This window comes from Mustelus asterias, chromosome 25, assembly GCF_964213995.1.
Source record: "Mustelus asterias chromosome 25, sMusAst1.hap1.1, whole genome shotgun sequence".
NCBI lineage: Eukaryota > Metazoa > Chordata > Chondrichthyes > Carcharhiniformes > Triakidae > Mustelus > Mustelus asterias.
This window is the reverse complement of record NC_135825.1, coordinates 13,243,822-13,260,820: the sequence shown is the minus strand read 5'-3', so window position 1 is coordinate 13,260,820 and position 16,999 is coordinate 13,243,822. Positions and strand designations below refer to the sequence as shown.

General features: G+C 41.1%; 1 protein-coding gene and 1 non-coding gene across 5 annotated transcripts in view; both read left to right on the top strand.

Annotated features, from left to right (window-relative positions):
- Nucleotides 1–16,999, top strand: part of LOC144511804 (AMP deaminase 2-like) — a 128,940-nt gene that overhangs the window by 45,894 nt on the left and 66,047 nt on the right. Inside the window, exon 1 of one of the 4 annotated variants that reach the window (XM_078242147.1) lies at nucleotides 11,069–11,419. The exons of the other annotated variants lie outside the window; for them this stretch is intronic. The gene's annotated coding sequence lies outside the window, so the exon portion shown is untranslated. Of the gene's footprint in view, nucleotides 1–11,068; nucleotides 11,420–16,999 lie in introns of those variants that run through there. 4 annotated transcript variants of the gene reach the window in all.
- On the top strand, nucleotides 5,458–5,656 carry LOC144479329 (U2 spliceosomal RNA). The gene has a single exon (XR_013495515.1). It is a non-coding gene; the product is annotated as a U2 spliceosomal RNA (small nuclear RNA).

The window sequence follows — 16,999 nt, the reverse complement described above, 5'->3', positions numbered from 1 at the left end:
TGTACAGCTGGAGAGCGCGTCAGCTTATTTCTGATATGGATGTGCTGGAAAAATCGCACAATTGCAGGACATTCGTTTAATTTCTTGAATTTGTTTAGTTCATTGGGCGTGCTTGACACACACACTTAAAGTAAGATTTTTAGGAAGCACCTGTTCAGTATAAAATATTAAAATTCCAGGTGAACCGCACTTGTTATAGAGTCAGAGAGTTTTACAGCGCAGAAAGAAGCCCTTTGGCCCATCATGTCTGTGCCGGCCAACAAACACCTATCTATTCTAATCCCATTTTCCAGCGCTTAGTCCATAGCCTTGTGTGCAGTGGTGTTTCAAGTGCTCATCTGAAATGTGAGGATTCCTGCCTCTTTCAGGCAGTGAGTTCCAGATTCCCACCACCCTCTGGATGAAAATTTTTTTCCTCAAATCTCCTTCAAGACCCCTTAAGTCTACACCCCCTGGTTATTGACCCCTCTACTAAGGGGAAAAGATTCTTCCTGTCTACCCTATCTATATCCCTCATAATTTTGTATACCTTGATAACGTATTCGTACATTTTGAGGGAAGTACTGCAATTCTGTTATTTGCAAACATTAGGAATGTTTAATTGTATTTCACAGATGTCTCTGATGTCTCAAACCATTCTAAAGCACAGTCTGGTTTATTTTATTTGCTGCTCCACTCCAATCCCTGCATGAAAAATTATCCTTGGTGCATGCTCATGGATGGATAAGTTATTCCTAGGCATCACTAACAGTGCAAATGTGAAATTTTCTGAAGGGTCTGTGTAAGAGCAGCCCAGCAATAATGTCAGGTTTCTTCTCGTAGTGGAACAGCCAATCTTGTAATGTCGTACTATACCATGACACTCCATATTGCTGCTCCAATGTTTTGTATTCAGTGACAGCATTGGTAGAGAGCTGGCAACAGGTCACTTGCCAGCTATCTGGTCACATGTATGTATGCCATGGTCATATGACATGTATAATAATTACTGCAAGTACAATCACTCAGTCATTATTTCACATTAATCTTTGCTAACTGGGGTGTTCGGAATGGGTGTTAGCAATTTGATTTGATTTATTATTGTCACATGTATTAGCATACAGTGAAAAGTATTGTTTCTTGCGCGCTGTACAGACAAAACATATTGTTCATAGAGAAGGAAACGAGAGAGTGCAGAATGTAGTGTTACAGTCATAGCTAGGGTGTAGAGAAAGATCAACTTAATGCAAGAAGCAATACAGCAGCAGGGAAGAAGCTGTTCTTGAGTCGGTTGGTACGTGACCTCAGACTTTTGTACCTTTCTCCCGAAGGAAGAAGGTGGAAGGGAAAATGTCCGGGGTGCGTGGAGTCCTTAATTATGCTGGCTGCTTTGCCGAGGCAGCGGGAAGTGTAGACCGAGTCAATGGATGGGAGGCTGGTTTGCGTGATGGATTGGGCTACATTCATGACCTTTTGTAGTTCCTTGCAGTCTTGAGCAGAGCAGGAGCCATACCAAGCTATGATACAACCAGAAAGAATGTTTTCTATGGTGCATCTGTAAACGTTGGTGAGAGTCGCAGCTGACATGCCAAATTTCCTTAATCTTCTGAGAAAGTAGAGGCGTTGGTAACTCTAGTGTCGGCATGGGGGGACCAGGACAGGTTGTTGATGATCTGGACACCTAAAAACTTGTAAAAGCAATGTAACTTTCTTTAGTTATTTGTAGAAATTGTACAGAAAGTTGATTTTGGTTTCAGTACTTTGGATGTATTGTGTATCAAACAGGTTAAAAGTAACTTCTTCAGATACATTTAATGAAAAAAATCATTCAGAGAATTAACACAGTTGATTTCAGGAAATTAATTTTAAATAATTCTGTGAGCAATGCCACACAAGATTCACTGTTTTTTATAATTTGCTATAGATATGAAATTTATAAGATTATGTTTTGGGACTGACTCGTTAATTTACGATAAAATGGAGGAATGAAGGTCATAGAATAGAATCGAATCCCTACAGTGCAGAAAGAAGCCATTTTGGCCCATCGAGCCTGCACCCGACAACAATCCGAGCCAGGCCCTATCTCCATAACCCCATGTATTTACCCTGCTAATTCCCCTGACACTAAGGGGGCAATTTACCATGGCCAATCAACCTAACCCGCACATCTTCGGACTGTGGGAGGAAACCGGAGTGCTCGGAGGAAACCCACACAGACACGGGGAGAACATGTAAACTCCATTTGACCTGTTCTCAATTCTGGCTGACGACAAGGTTGGGTTGGCTTGGTTGTTAAAGGGGGCCTCGGTTGTCTTACTATAAAGAAGGTGTGAGATGATCAAACCTGTAAACAATGACCAGAGCAGCAGTGCTGACAGTGGATAGACTATTGGGAAGGTGATAGGAATGTCTGATTTTATGAGTGGTTATACTTTAAATGATCTATTTAATTACAAGATTAGTTATTAACTAATAATAGCTGATCTTGTAATTAAATAGATCATTAAATGATCTTTAAATCTTTATAAACGATCTATTTAATTACAAGATGGAATGGAGGGGGGGAGGGGCTGTAAAACTCTATGTGCGGGATTTTATGGCCTCCCTCATCTTGAAACTGAAAAATCCCACCAGAGGTCAACAGACTTTTCCATGGTCTACCCCGTGCACGCTCTGATTCCTGGGGTGGGCGTGACGAAAAAATTCCAGCCCATGAATCTATAACAAATGTGGGTCACCTGGAATTTTAGTATTTAATACTACACAGATGCTTCCTAAAAATGGAGGATAGCTAATTATCATTTCTACTTGGATACAAGGTCCAGGTGATTCATGTTGCTATGGAGATGGGCTTTATGAATGGAAGAATCCATAGCAAGCCATTGTTGTATTGGCTTACAATTTCTTTAAATATCATTAGACCTTGCAGGTTAAGTCTGCATTGATCTGAGAGAGAGCTGAGAGTTAGAGGCCGCCAATCTTTATTGTTCACCATGCAGAACACAGGGGGGAGCTTGTGCTTGGATGAAAAAGACCAAGTTCAAAAGGATTGAAATAAAAGATTTGCCTAGCCTTGGCTCGAGAGTGGAATCTTCAAGAGTAACTCACACTGTGGAAATCACTTCAGAGATTATAAGTTGTCCAGCTGGAAAAGGTAAAAGTAACCAAGACGTTGGGAGTGGAGCATAGCTTTGGAGAATACCCCTTGAGAAACATCGAAATGTAGAAAATAGCAGGAGGAGGCCATTTCGCCGTTTGAACCTGCTCCGCCATTCATTATTATCATGACTGATCATCCACCTCAATAGCCTGATCCCACCTCCACCCCGTCCCAATATCTTTTGATCCTCTTTGCCCCCCCCCCCCCCCCCCCGCCCCCGCTCCTCAAGTCTTAACATATGTTTTGGCCTCAACTACTTTCTGTGGTAGTGAATACCACAGGCTTACCACTCTCTGGGTGAAGAAATTTCTCATCTCTGACCTAAACCCTTTATCATCAGACTGTGATCCCTGGTTCTGGACACTCCCACCATCAGGAACATCCTCCTTGAATCTATGCTGTCTAATTCTGTTACACTTTTAATATGTTTCTACGAGAATCTGCCCCCCGCCCCTTCATTCTTCTGGACTCCAGCGAATACAATCCTAACCAATCAATTTCTCCCCATACGTCAGTCCTGCCATCCCAGGAATCAGTCCGGTAGACCTTCTCTGCAGTCCCTGTAGAGCAAGAACGTCCTCCTCAGAGAGGGAGACCAAAACTGCACACAGTATTCCGGGTCTGGCCTTACCAAGGCCCTGTATAATTGCAGCAAGACATCCCTGCTCATACACTTGAATCCTCTAACTGTGAATGCCAACGTACCATTTGCCTTTTTTACTACCTGCTGCACCTGCGTGTTTATCTTCAGTGTCTGGTGTACGAGGTCACCCAGGTCTCATTGTGCATTCCCCTCTCTCAATTTATAATCATTGACCCTTCAGGGAAAGAAATTGTCCATTTCTACCTGGTCTGGCGTACATGTAACTCCAGATCCACAGCAATGTGGTTGACTCTTAAATGCTCTCTGAAATGGCCTGGCAAGCCACTGAGTTTAAGGAAGCTGGCCTTGTCAGCAACACCCCCATCGCATGAAATAATAAACTTTTAACAATTGTGCAACAACAATGAGTAAAGAGTTAAAAGTGTGTGTGTTAGTGTGTACGTGTGTGGTTTCTACCTCATCTGTTCAAATTCCAACATATAATCAAGGAGACACAGTGTGGGTGGTGTGTGTGTGTGTCGTTTCTACCTCATCTGTTCAAATTCCAACATATAATCAAGGAGCCACATTTTCCAGATCCCCCAGCAGCAGTTTGGAGGGCTGCCTGTTACATTTTTGGGGAACTCTGCCCATTTCACCCATCCCAGTGCTGGCTGAGAGGTCTTCCGGAGCTCCCAAAAGAGGGTGAGGAGAAAAGTAGTGATCGAGTACCTTCTGAATTCTGGAATTTCCTCTCTCAACATCTCTCTCCTTTAAAACATTTCTTATCCCTCAATCAACATCACAAAAAATGATCACCTGGAGATTGTTAAAGTGCTGTTTGGTTTGTGGGAGTTTGCCGTGTGCAAATTAGTATCCATGTTTCCTACACCAGTGACTACACTTCTAAAGTACTTCAATGGCTGTAAAGCGCTTTGGGAGATCTGGTGGTTGTGAAAGGTGTGTTTGTAGATGAAACTTCTTTTAGTACACTGAAATACGAGGCTAAATTGTGCTTTAGCCCTATTATTGTCAGAGGCCAGAATTCTACAAGTTAGTCAAGCTGACATTTTGGATTAATCATCTATGGTATGGAACTGGTCTACATATTATGGCAGTCATTTTTTATGATGTGGAAATCGCAGATTTCCACTCCATCTGATGAAGGAGCAGCGCTCCGAAAGCTAGTGGCGTTTGCTACCAAATAAACCTGTTGGACTTTAACCTGGTGTTGTTAGACTCCTTACTGAGTCATTTTTTATACAGAGAATGATTCTTTCCTACTTCCATTGTTGTCCAGGAATTGGGTGACACCAATAGACTACAGAGAGAAAATGGGATAAATTAATAATTCTATGCTAAATAAAAATAATGATATTACAGTGCCTGATCTTGGTGTTGAATCACGCATAAGGAAGCATCAGGGATGATTGAGTGGTTTGTGTTCAAATTGACAATATGGCAATGATGCAGTGCAGTTGAAAATACGACTAATTGTGCCAAATGATGGTCAACTGAATTTAACAGAAAAACAAGAAAGCAAATTTGACTAAACATCTGAAAATCAAAAGAAGAGAATAAAAATCACGTATTTCTCCAAAAGGTCAAAAGGTGCATTGGATAGCTAGGCTACAACATGCATGTAAAGGTGTATGTATGTTGGCACAGCAACCCAAACTCCTTGAGGGGCCACATGGCTCAGTTGGCTGAGCATCCATTTATGAATTAGATTGGCTCCGCTTCTCGGCCTTTTGGCTAAGATCAAGTGTAGTATTGACATGCTGTGCTTGGTTGAAGTTATTAGGTTACATTTTAGCTTCATTTGAAGCAATTTTTAAAAGTGGCATCTCGGCCTTTTGGCTAAGGTGCAAATGAGATCAAGCCCCGGAGGAGGAGCTATGCCTACTCCAATCAGCTTGAATCATGTAGATCAAGCCCAAGACAGGAGGTGAGAGCCCTGTCTTGTCAGCTTGGATCGGGAATGTCTCAACTGGTTGAGGCTCTGAATTGGACTTGATTTGATTGAATTGGAATAAAAATACACAAAAAAAAATTGGTACCAACAACACAGGGTTTGATCTCCATTCTGGCTGGGTTGATTTGAAACTTGCCTCCTTGCCCTACCTATGGTGGAGGTCGTGGCACTGTGGATTGGACCTGCCATTGCGCAGAGAACTCAAGAAGATTATTTCTCCCTGATGTGCATATTTAGGACTGTAGTCTCAGAAACCAGAGCAGAAACATTTTGAAGTGATGAAACAGATCCAAACTTGTACTACCATTTACCTCATCAATAACATTCCCCAAGAAGAACCCACACTCAGATTGAGTGTAGTCTTTACCCTATCACCTACAGTTCACTGCAAATTTTAGTCACCGGTCAATCCAGCACAATATTTCCACACTAGTCTCTGCTAACTAGGAACCTGGTGGTGCTACTTTGTTCTACAGTTGTTATGAACCCCATAGAGACCAAAAGGTATCTGAATTTCTAATGACCGAGTAAAATGATCATATGGAAAAAATTCAAGTTTTAAGATTTTAACTGTTACAATAAACGAAAAGCAACATTGATTTACAGTAGAAATGTATCCACTAAGCTACAGAAGAGTTTCCCCATTTAACTTATCCAAAACTCCCCCTCTAAGGTTTACTTCACTTTGTCCCTTAGAAGGGAAATTAGAGATGGAAATTAGATTCAAGGGAGAGGCATACAAATGGGCCAAGAAAAGCAACAGACCTGAGGGTAAGGAGCAGTTTAGAATTCAGCAAAGGAGGACCACGGGACTGATTAAGAATGGGAAAATAGAGTATGAGAGTAAGTTTGCATGGAACATAAACTGACTGCAAAGGTCTCAACAGGTTATGTGAGGAGAAAAAGATTGATGAAGACAAATGTAGGTCCCTGACGATCAGAAACAGGGGAATTTATAAATGCGAACAAAGAAATGGCTGACCAACTGAATACATACTTTGGTTCTGTCTTCACAAATGAGATATCAGAAATGTTGGTGAACACAGGGTCTAGTGAGAGGGAAGAAGTGAAGGAGATCAGTATTAGTAGAGAAATGGTGTTGGGGAAACTGATGGGATTGAAGGCTGATAAATCTCCATGGTCTGATCATCTACATCCCAGAGTAATTAAGGAAGTGGTCCGAGAAATAGTGGATGCATTGGTGGTCAGCTTCCAAGATTCTATAGACTCTGGAACAGTTCCTACAGATTGGAGGCTAGCTAATGTATCATCACTATTTAAAAAGGGAGGTGGAGAGAAAACAGGGAATTGTAGATCAGTAAGCCTGACGTTGGTAGTGGGGAAAATTCAAGAATCCATTATCAAAGATTTTATGGCAAAACACTTGGAAAACAGTGGCATGATTGGACAGTCAGCATGGATTTATAAAAGGAAAATGTTGCTTGACAGATCTACTGGAATTCTTCAAGGATGTAACCAGTAGAGTTGATGAGGGGGAGATAGTGGATGTGGTTTATTTGGACTTTCAGAAGGCTTTTGACAAAGTCCCACTTAAGTGATTAGCGTGTAAAATTAAAGCGTATGGGATTGGGGGTAGTGTACTGAAATCTGGTAGAAAACTGGTTGGCAGACAGGAAACAAAAGAGTAGAAATAAACGGGTCTTTTTCCAAATGGCAGGCGGTGACTAATGTTGTACCGCAGGGATTATTTCTGGGACCCCAGCTATTCACTATTATTGATTTAGATGAGGGAATTAAATGTAATATCTCCAAATTTGCAGATGACACAAAACTCCGTGGCAGGGTGAGCTGTGAAAAGGATGCAGTGATCCTCCATGTGATTTGAACTAGTTCAGTTTGTAGCAGCTGCAGTATAATTTGGATAAATGTGAGGCTGAAACATTGTTTTCAATAAGGCATTAGATATAGCTCTTGGGGTGAAACAAATCAAAGGGTATGGGGAGGGGTTGGGTGGTGGCTCAGGCTATTGAATCGGATGATCAGCCATGATCATAATGAAAAGCAGACTTGAAGGGCCAAATGGACTACTTCTCCTATTTTCTATGTTTCCACTAATTTATTTCATAAAAGTTTCACCGGCTGCCGTGGTAGGATTTAAATGCATGTCTCCAGAACTAAGGATTACTAGTGTGATGTTACCACTATGCCGCCATGTTACTTGATGTTTGTTTTTATATATCTATAAGCTATTGTTACTTTTTACAATTTGATGTGTAGGATACTAACCTATAGACATGATTCTGAATTGCATTTTGGTCGATTCTCCCCGAGGACAAATTTCTGATTTTACAGTTTGTATTACCAAGCTCAACAACAGTGATAACCATGGACTTCTGTCATAGTATTTTGCAGAGAACCATTTTAATGAAACATCAACATTGATAAGTAAAAGTCTAGTTCCCAGGGCCAGTTATGTTGGGAGTTTGATGGTTCCAAAGTTCCCAGAAAACGTCAGTGATTTATTTTGGGTTTTTATCAGCTACCCTTATTCCCTGATCTGAAATATTTTTCCACCAGAATAAAATATTTTTCACACTAACATTGCAGTGCTAAAATTTGCCTGAACAACCAAACAGCAATGTGTTGTTTTCGGTGTAACAATGTTGCAGGATTTTACACCACCTCATTCAAATATTTCATAAGCCTACTTTTTTGTCAAATAACCGTAGGTGATTTTATTAATTTTGTTAATGTGCAATGTTACACATTTATATATTGGTGTGGTTGCATATTTTGGCTAAATGGTATTTTTAAGCGTGAACATTGACATTAGTTTCCCTATAGCTAATTTTATATAATAGGGTATTATCAGGATTAGGATGTATTGGAGGCAGCCATAGAACGGATAATTGCATCCTTTCAGAAAAATACTTCTAAGGGCCAGTGAAGGTTCCATTGTTCAGCATACCAAGACTATTCTATTTATCCCACTACCAAAAACAGGTTGCAATATACAGTATGCAGAGTATTAACTCTTATTTCTGTGCAGATAGGCAGCTACTATCTGGAATATTTTCACAGGAAAATTAATCAGACACTCCATACAACTGTGAAAGGAAATGAGCCAAAAATAAAACTTTGTTTGTTGGGTTGAAAACAGAACTTGTAGAGTTCCATAGATCTATTTTCTTTAACTTCCTAACTGTGTTGAGTTTGAATGTGGGTGAAATGTGCTTCGAGCTCCATATTCCACCTAGCTTTTTAAAAGTCATCATTTTTCCAGATGGGTTAAACCCATGAATAGCTAAAGCATGCAGACAAGAAAGTTACAGGTTATGGGGAGATCAAATTGAGGTACATAAGATGATAAACGGTATGGATAAAGTAGATACGGAGTGGATGCTTCCTCTTATAGAGCATTCTAGGACAAGAGGTCATAGTCTTAGGATAAGGGATAGCAAATTTAAAACAGAGCTGAGGAGAAACTACTTCTCCCAAAGGGTTGTGAATCTGTGGAATTCGCTACCCCAAAGTGCAGTGGATGCTGGGACAGTGAGTAAATTTAAGGAGGAGTTAAACAGATTTTTAAATTGGTAATGGGTTGAAAGGTTATGGGGAGAAGGCAGGAAAATGGGGATGAGGAGCATATCAGCCGCGATCGAATGGCGGAGCAGATTCGATGGGCCAAATGGCCTAATTCTGCTCCTTTATCATATGAACGAGGTTCTATTCCTGGCCCTGAATCAGCTGATCTTAGAGTTCTAGTTCAGCAAATGGCTAAAATGATCAGGGTTCCCACTCCTCATCAGAATTTCATTTTGGAACTACTCTTCAACTTTGATCGTCTGCCTCCATTTCATGGTTGAGTCTTATACCTGAGGAATAACCACTTTTAAGTGCCAGAAGGCCACTTCCACCCATGGATTCACCAAGGAGTCACCACCTTCAGGGCACAGAAAATGTTATGTTGATGTATTTTGAAGAAAACCATGATTTTAAAATACAACGTGCAAATTTGTTATGGCTTCTGAATAAAAATTGGTCAACTCTATTGGTGCCCATGCTTCTGTGAAGAATGTAACATTAAGTGAAGGTGCTACAAAACTTAAAACAGAAGGTTGATTCCCCCTGTTCCCATGTAAATCTTTGTGCAGTTTAACATAGGGGTGGCACAGTGGTTAACATTGCTGCCTCACAGCACCAGGGACCCGGGTTCGATTCCCAGCCTGGGTCACTATCTGTGCAGAGTCTGCATGTTCTCGCCATGACTGCGTGGGTTTCCTCTGGGTGCTCCGGTTTCCTCCCACAGTCCAAAAGACGTGCTGGTTAGGTGCATCGGCCATACTGAATTCTCCCTCAGTGTACCCGAACAGGCTCCAGAGTGTGGCAACTAGAGGATTTTCACAGTAACTTCATTGCAGTGTTAATGTAAGCCTACTTGTGACACTAATAAATAAATTTAAACATATGACACAGCAACTGAAGGGAGTTGCTGCTTTAAAATAACCAAAGAAAAATATAGATTATTGTTCAGATGCTTAGGTGATGGGCTAAGTGTTCTCTGGTGGAAGACAATAGCTTGAATGGTAGGAACTCTGATGAAACAAATAAAAACATACTGATGTTAGATCCTTCCAGGGGTTTAAAGTATTGTAGGTTATATCAGAAAGAACAGGCTGAATGAAGTCCTGATGAGCAATCGTTACTTTCACATCGAGATTGGTGGCCATAGGGTCATCTGGACTCGAAACGTCAGCTCTTTCCTCTCCTTACAGATGCTGCCAGGCCTGCTGAGATTTTCCAGCATTTTCTCTTTTTTGGTGGCCATAGTGGTGAGCAGTGCTGTAGCCGCAAGTTCTTTGTTGGTGAGCTCGGTAGACAGCCGTATGTATGCTTTTCATGTTTCTGATCTGCCGTGTTGGCACTTGTGAAGAGTTGGGCCCTGGATGCTTAGAGAGTTGAGCAACTCGGCTCATTTCTGTTCAAGTGTGCCACTGAAACTCTGGCTGCTGCTGCAGAAGGTGCATTGTAGATGCAAAGCTCAGCATTGCAGTTGGAGATGGCAAGGGTTAAGAATGTGTAAGATGTTGGAGATTGAGGAGGACGGGGGATGGAGAATGTATCGAAAAGTACTTGGGGCGGGGGGGCTTGGAGAAGCACATCACCAGGTGCCTTGTTTTATCCTCGTCTGCCTTTGATCTACTGACACTCAACTATGTAATCAGCACTCCTGCCAGACACAGCAGTGAAAGGGGAGAACATTAGCTTGAGAAGCCGGGGTGAAAAGGGAAGAGATTATTATTCTGACCACTCACTACAGAGATGGTTGGTGGCCGAAGGTGCTGTCAAGTTTAAGGGTATTACTTCCTAACTTGTCACCGGATCTGTTCCGGTCCGGGTCCCGTTCTGTGCTTCGGACTTGCCTTGAGAGGGATTTGCATTTGTTAACCCCTCCTCCTCCTCCTCCAGCTGGCGGTGGCAGGGGCTGTCAAACGGGGCTATTTAAAGATGTTTCGGCGCTGAGGCTTGCGGGCGATTGAATGAGCTTGGCAGTGGACAGAACGCATTCGGTTTAGCCGGGGGAAAAGAAGCCCGAGCTCTCCCTCTGGGCTGCGGCAGACATCCCCATGTATCTCTGCGGCCCTGTCTTGTCTCTGTATTTGCTCTTGGCAAGCCGGGTAGACGAGGCGAGTCAGTTGAAAATCTAGCCTTGCAAATCTCCCCCCTCCCCCATCTCTCTTCCTCTGCTTTCAATTGCCTGGTAAGTAGCAATTGCTCGACGCAGTTATGTTTTTTTTAGGAAGTTGCAATTTTCTGTTGTGGCCGAAATTAATTAAAATTAATAATTTCAGGATTTTTGTTTTAGTGCCTGGTAATGCTGAGCTGGCATGTTATTTCAGTGTAATTTTACCCTGCCCCTCAAAGGGACCAGGATCCTCTTTTAGTCAAACTGCTACTTCCTCTCCGCGTGCTGCAATGTATTAACCATGAAGGTAAGTAGCAATGTAACTAAATTCCCCCCGTATTTCCTGCTGCCAGCGTTTTTGACCAGGTTACGCAATGATGTTAGCGGCGATTGCAGCATTTGTTTTGAAGGTTGCATTTGCTGTAGTTGTCCGCTTGTCTGAAGAAGGATCTGTAGTTGCGCCTTCCATTCTCTCTTAGTCTAATTTGTGACTCAGCTCCGAAAGCCAGTCCATTTTGCAAAGATACGGCTTCTAAACGGGCATCTAAGGGCAGAGTCTGTCATTTCTTCTGCAGTCAGCTGGCGTAACCTATGCAAAATGCTGCATCGATCTAGTCTTTTGTGAAAATGACGGACTGCTGACACTCGTAAGAATTTTTACCTAATACCTATGTTGACTAAAGTTTCAGTAACTGATGGCTAAATAGGGGCCTCCCTGATATTTGTGGAGGATTCCCAAATTAGCACTCGTGACTCAAAATTGGTACAAAATTGAGCACATTTCAAATGTGGGTTTGCAATTCTTTTGGTTAGTTTTCTGTATTTCTGTTAAAAAGCACATTTGAATATGTGGTTCTTTGTATCAAATTCATGTATAAACTCACAGTGTTACTCATAGTGTCATTATGTGGTAGACAAGCCATTGTAAAGAATTTGAAGTTCAAGTGTGCGTATTAATTTTTTCAAGGTATTCGTTAGCAAGCATATTCAAACCAAACTATTTTTTGCACTACTCAGTGTGGGGGGAAAAAATAGCAACTGAATCTTCTAGAAATACTCACCAACAGCCAAGCAGCACTCATGGGGAGAGAGGTAGTTAACGCTGCAGAACAATGGCCTTTTGTCAGAATTAAAATTTGGAGGGGTAGTGGTTTTTCACAAGTACATAAGGGGCAGAGAAAGGGGTGGGAGGAGAGGAAGAGGCACGTCTGTGATCAAATGGATTAAATGATGAGGATAATCCTACAATACAAAAAGGGGACAAGTAAAGAAACCAAAAAGTGAGTCCAGAGATTCCTAGCACCTCCTGTCTCACAAAATGGGACCCTGGTTATGATCTGAAACTGTTGAACTCAGAATCTCAGTCTGGAAGAATATATAGTCCCGAAGGCATGGGATGTGCATAAGGGACCATCCATTTCACAGTGCTCTGATTCTCCCTTTTCCTAAAATGTTACAGATGTTTAGAAATGTATTATTGCAAATGTTGAGTGAGTATTAGTTCCCCTCCATCCTAGAATAATCTGGTGAAAGTAATTAAAAGTGCTTTCTTTTTACATAAATTAAGATTAATTTTGTCTTGAATTGTGCACCATATTAACTTGATGTGCAGAACTGTTTTCATTCAGTCACAGTAGGTCATTTGCCCTGATGTGTTATGCATCAGATGGCACAGCACCCTTTGACACTCAATAACAACTCAGGGGATCGATTAGTCTCCTCTATGCTGCAAAGAGGAAGACCAACCTCTGAAATTCTCAAATATATACTGGGGAAAATGAGGAGTTTGGGGGGGGGGGGGGGGGGGGGGGGGGGGCGGGGCAGGGCAGAGGGGAGAGAGAGAGGACTTAAGGTTCTAATTTCTGAAGTTGCATCGAATTAACTTTTTGTGCTGTTGGTGAGAACACGTGGATGGAAATTAAGACAGCCAGCTCCAGCTTGACAGGAGATTAAGTTTGCAATCATGCCCGCTTATGGTTTTTGGTGAACAATACAAACCTTACATTGTTGTGAATGCATAATTGGAGTGAGCTGACCTTTTTTCCTCCTTCATTTTTCTCTTTCAATTTAGGATTTGTTGAGAGGTATACAGAAAAATGTATCGCCCATATTTACAGGTATATCTGCGGTCAAACATTCAGAGTAGAAATTAACATTGGTGCATTGACATTTTTGAGTCCCTTTGTCAGTTGAAGCATTCGCTTTGCAGTGTGATTTTGGACTTGGAGTTTAGAAATGTGGTTGCTAATTTGAAATTTAAATAATACTGTGATAATGGAAATGCGTGTGACTCTTTGTGTGCTATTTTAAATGCATTTGACCATCAGTAACGTCTGCTTGTCCATCTGAGTTGGTTTCTAAAGGTGTAGTTTGTGCATTAATTATCGCAGAAGCAGCTTAGTTTAAGTTTTTGGTTGGGTTAGCAAATGTTGCACATTGTGAGGAACAGCACATTTCTTCTTTTCCCCGTATCTCCTTTTCAAAAGTGATTCCTGAATGTTGCACACTGCTTTGCGGATCTTCTCGTTGCAACACTTGCCCACAGCAGTGAGCCCAAGTGACACAACATGGTGTTAACCACAGGTGCACATTCCAACGTAAAAATTAAAGTTGCTATAAATTTACAAGTCTTATTATGAAATACAATGATGTGGCTTTGATAAACCTTTGCAGAACATTGGTCTGCAGTACATCCCCAGGCAATCTATGTATTAAAATTCAGAAGCCAAGGGAGCTGAAGAAAAGTTGTCAATGTTGGAAATTAAATAACCTGTTGAAGGTGCACAGTTGATCAGTTTCTGCAAGTAGGTAGGTTAAATAATTGGGTGTGCAACCTTTCATCATCGGTATTATTTTTGAAAATTGGTGTTCAAGGGTCGCCATTGGATAATTATTTAACAGGACAACAATCAATGTTGTAATCATTATAATGGTGCTTCACATTATGCGGCTGCAGCCAGCTGAGTCTTGCACACTGTGTAGTTCTGGGACATCTGTTAATGGTATCAATCCATGGGTTTTATTAGGATAAAAATGTTCATGATCAGGAAAGGGCTCAAACAGTTCCTTTTTCATTGATCTTTTCTACCTATGTGCCCGATGATCATATTCCTTCCCTAACTGGAAACCCAATCCTAGCTGCTTTCTATAGTTCTATTATGATTAGTTAAATTAATGCAGACTTTTGAGATAGTACCCCAGCATCTCCACAGACCTTGGGCAGCACAGTAGTTAGAACTGCTGCCTCACAACACCAGGGACCCCGGGTTCAATTCTGGTCTCGGGTGACCGTGTGGAGTTTGCACATTCTCCCCGTGTCTGCCTGGGTTTCCTCCCGCACTCCAAAGATGTGCACATTAGGTGGATTGGCCGTGCTAAATTGCTCCTTAGTGTCAGGGGAATTAAAGGGTTACAGGGATGGGGCCTGGGTGGGATTGTTGACAATGCAGACTCTTTGGACTGAATGGCCCTTTTCTGCACTGTAGGGATTCTATGCTTAACATTGCTGAATTTGCTTCCTTATCCTGGTGGCAGACTTGCAGGTACAGGTCTTTTGGAGCCCCGTAAGATCATTGTAATAAGGAGCCAGATTTAGCAACATAAAATTCTAGGAGCCAAATTACAGTTCCAACATAAAACCACATTACTTGTTTCTTTAATTCATTTATACAGTCTTTGTCAATGGTAACCCTTCCCATTAACTCTGTTACTTTTATTGAGCAGGAAAAATTGTACCCGATGACTTTTTTCCCTTGCTTCATAACTAAAATGGTGCACAATTCCAGACGAGCTCAAAATGAAAGTGTGTGAAAACAGTGGAATTTAACATTCAGTATTTTAAGTATTTTGCTATTCTATTGGTTGGAAACATAAGAATACAAACAAATCAGAGCAGGAAAAGGCCATATGGCCCCTTGAATCTGCCCCACCATTCAATAAGATCGTGGGCTCAAATCTACTTTCTTGTCAGCTTTCCATCATCTGCCTTGACTACCCAGTAGATTATAAATTTGCCCCTCTCGTCCCCTGAATATCCTCAATGACTCAGCCCTACAAGCTCACTGAGGATGGCGAACTTTGGGCTGCTGTGCAGGATACACAATGGAGGGGTTGCATAACTTGTTGATTTCTACCAAATTAACAACCCTTGTGGGATGTTTTACTTATGATAGTAAGATGTTAGTCATTCACTAAATTGGGCAGCCTTCTGCCTCATAAGATGATTGCTTTTGCCATCGTGGCTTACTCTATTGAGCATTGCCTGATGTCCAAATGGAGCTCTGTGCCACATGGTAGCCACTGCTGCATTTGCTGCAGAGGAGGACGTTGAACTGAGAAGGTGCATCATTTCACTGGCCTCTGTTTGCTCTGAACCGTGTTCTTGGCTAGCTGAGGATCAGAGTATTACACTTGAGCCTGTATTCTTTGCCTTCTACACTTATATAATCAGTGTATTTTCGTGGACAAATTGGTCCCTTTTGATGGGTTCACAGTCATTTAAATGGAGAGAATTCTGCTGTCAATGGTTTTCAATGGGTTGTTTTAAACTGTTAAACAGACTCTGATTATTGAACTATATTGAAGGTTTTTCACAGGTTTCATCATTGAAGAACGTTTGTAAGTTTAAGCTTTGACTGACTGTAGTATTGTACCAGTCCAAAACATTTGATGCGTCGAGTGAAAAGTGATCTTAATAAGATACAACAGAAACACCTCAATTCATTCCAAATGCTTTTTTTCTGTTTGAAAGTGAACATGTTTGTTAATGCATTTAAAAATACTTGATCTGTTATCTTCCCATCTACAAAACCTTATTTCCTGTTGCAACACACTTGTATTTTTCTCAGTTATAAATTCCTTGCCCACATTCACAATGAAACCTAACTACCTAAAGCTGCCACTTTATAATTACAGCCTCTTTGAAGTGGCTGATGTACAGTCACTCATTTTTCTACTGGAGAGGAACTATTATGCTCCAATCAAGTATATTGTCTTCAAATTGATTTAACAATGCTATTTAGCTATAAGTATTATCATAGTGAAGCTTTACATAAAAATAAGGCCCAAATGTATGACTTTAAAATGTAGGCTGAATTATTTCTGCATCTCATTAGCAAATGATCTCCCATTTTATAATCGTGCTTCACCTGAAGATGATACTTGGTTTTAATTCCCTGTATCCAATATCATGTGATATCAAATAAATAAGATATAAAACCAACTGGTAGATAAAAATACAGACACAGAGTTTAAATCTTAAAATGGGGATTTAATTATGTTGTCGTGCCGTACCCCAATTATCCATTGACCTCTCGTCCCACTTCATATGGACTTGGTTTTGACTTTCCAAGCAGCATGTTGTGTAATTGAATCATAATTCATACAAAGTAGCGTAATGGGTAGATAGGAGCAAGTAGAAAAATGGCAGGATTCAAATGAACCGATAACACTTGAAATTGTGTAGCTTGCTGATCTTTTTAGGTTATTGGGAGATAGTACAAAACGTTAACTGATGGGTGGTACTTTGTACAAATGTTTAAAAGTAAATCTTGAAATCACTTCAACCACGTAGAGGATCGGGGTATCAACAGCAAACAGTGATTTAAATTGATTGTGGCCTACATGTTCTATTCCTGATTTACACAATGTGAGATT